The following is a 2,484-nucleotide window of genomic DNA, read 5'->3' on the forward strand; positions in this document are numbered from 1 at the left end:
TAAGTGTTAAAATTTAAAAAATGTGATAATTTTGACTTAAAACATCAAAGTACCCCATTGTCTCAATCTTGGGGAAATAACTATTTTAGTCCCAGTGTTATTGTATTATTCCCATTTTAATCCTTGTGATATTCAACTCAGTGCATTTAATCTTTAATTAAGTGTGTGTTTTTAGTCCTCCTACTAACAGAACTAAAATAAGATAACAGGTTGTTAAACATTTCAAAGGCCAATTTGGGGATTTAAATTTTCATTGCGATTGTACTCCATGAATTCTTCTTGTTTTATTTTGATGGTTTAGTTGTCAATAATTACACACAATAAGTTGAAAACCAACACAATTAAATGGTCGCAATTGACTTTAAATTTTTTTATTATCAAAGCTTATATATAATCAAATCGTACATGTTTTAGAAAATAAAATCATGGCTTGGGTGGGTGTATTTTACTTGGATATTCAAAGTCATTATCAATTTTTCCCCCAATTTTAAGCTTTCTCGAATTTCTCTTTTGATACTTCTTCATTAATGTGAAACTTGTTTTATTCCTCAAATATAATTATGTCATATACCAGAATAATTACAACAAGTTATAATTTACTTACGTTAATAGTAATTGTCAGCATTGTGAAAATATTAAAGTCATTTTAAACTTATTTTAAATTATTTTTAACTTTGTCAAACACTTCTAAAAGCTAAAAATGACTTTAAAATAGGTTTGACCAACTTTTAAAAAATTATATTGTAATTGATGGTGGTGATGACTAACGATAATGATTTTGTGTGTTAATTTGGGGTGGTGTTGACTGATAATGATAGCTATGGATAGTATCTTATGATATAGTTACTCGCAGTAGTGATTAATAGTGGTTGGTGGTGGTGGCGAGTGATAATTAGTAGTGAAATGATATTGATAGCTAATGATAGTGGTAAATGATGCTGGTGGTTAACGATATATAATGTTAACTAGTAATGCTAATTAACGGATAATGGATGTAGTTTATCTATAGATAATAGGGGCAACAGCCATCGATGGCCCCCTAACATTGGCATTAAGTTTCAGTTAGACACTTTAACTGGCTTTTGTTCATTTTAAATACCTATTGTTGGGTTCCTTTGTGTCATTTTGACACATTTTGCTGACTTGGCACATTGTGTGTATTGCACTTACTTTGAGCACGTGAAAAATATAAATTTTAATATTTTTTATTTTTTTCATTTAACTAAAAGAAAATAAAAAATATTTAAAAATACACTCCCATCTTCTTCATCTTTCCAAATAAAAATCAGTGAACTCCATCACCACCAATCGCCGAAAAAATTCTTCGCACCATTTTTCACCGCAAAATTCAACAACCCCTCCATTATCAACAACCAAAACAAAAGAAACACACAAAAAACTTTTAATCATCACTTAGAAACACCAAATTGCATAACCCAACAACCTACCTCAACAAGAAAAATTCATTTCATAAGGAGTATAAATTTTTAACATAAAAATTTGACAAAATTATTAGAATAAAAAAATGATATTTTTATCTAATAAAATTGGGTAAAATGGACTCATTGAGATTATCAAAGAATGAATTCGTCATCTTTCTTCTTTTTTACATCTTTTTCTCATTTCTACTTTAAATTTATATTTTTTGGGGGGTAATCATTTCAGATCAGTCCATTTTCTCATATTTTTTCTTCACAATTTTAAATTCTATCCAATAACCTTTTTCTCCATATATATGCCAACATTAATTTGAAAAAGAAGATGGGGAAAGGGTTGTGTGTGTGGAGAAGAAAAAAATGTATGGAGAAGAGAAGTGAAGACAGTTCAACAAAGACGAAAATGGATATGGGATGGGGTGTTGCGGTGGGGAATGAAGGTGACTCCATTAATGGTGGTTAGAGAGAAGGAGATGGTGAGAATAAATAGGAAGTGGTTGCTCCAATTTTTTTATTTTTGTTTTTTTTAATTATTGAAATGTAATATTTTTTGAAATAATTAATTAAATAGTTTTAAAATAGGTTTTTATAACTCACAATATTTTTTAAATAATTATTTGTTAATATAAATGCCACATGTCTTCATTTTATTCGTCAATTTGACACATCATCGATGAGTGTGTTACACTCTCCTTAATATTTTTGCTGATTATAAAAAAAGTGCCCAAATAACACAGTAGAATTCTACTATAGGTGTTTAAAATGAATATAGCCTAGTTAAGGTGTCTAAGCGAAAATTAGTGTCAACTTTAAAGGGTCATCGATGGATTTTGCCTATAATAGGAGAGGCAAACTAATAAATTATCGACTTTTTTATTTGATTCCATTGTTTTACAAAGATTGCAAAAGTATATTTTGCAAACTAATGTCAAATGTCAACACCCAAAAAAATATGATTTTAATATTTTTAAAATAATTAAAACATGTCAGCACCACAAATTAACTGATTTCAATCTTTTTATTTCCTTTCATCATATATAGATACTAA

The sequence above is a fragment of the Solanum dulcamara genome, chromosome 3, assembly GCF_947179165.1.
Source record: "Solanum dulcamara chromosome 3, daSolDulc1.2, whole genome shotgun sequence".
Lineage (NCBI taxonomy): Eukaryota > Viridiplantae > Streptophyta > Magnoliopsida > Solanales > Solanaceae > Solanum > Solanum dulcamara.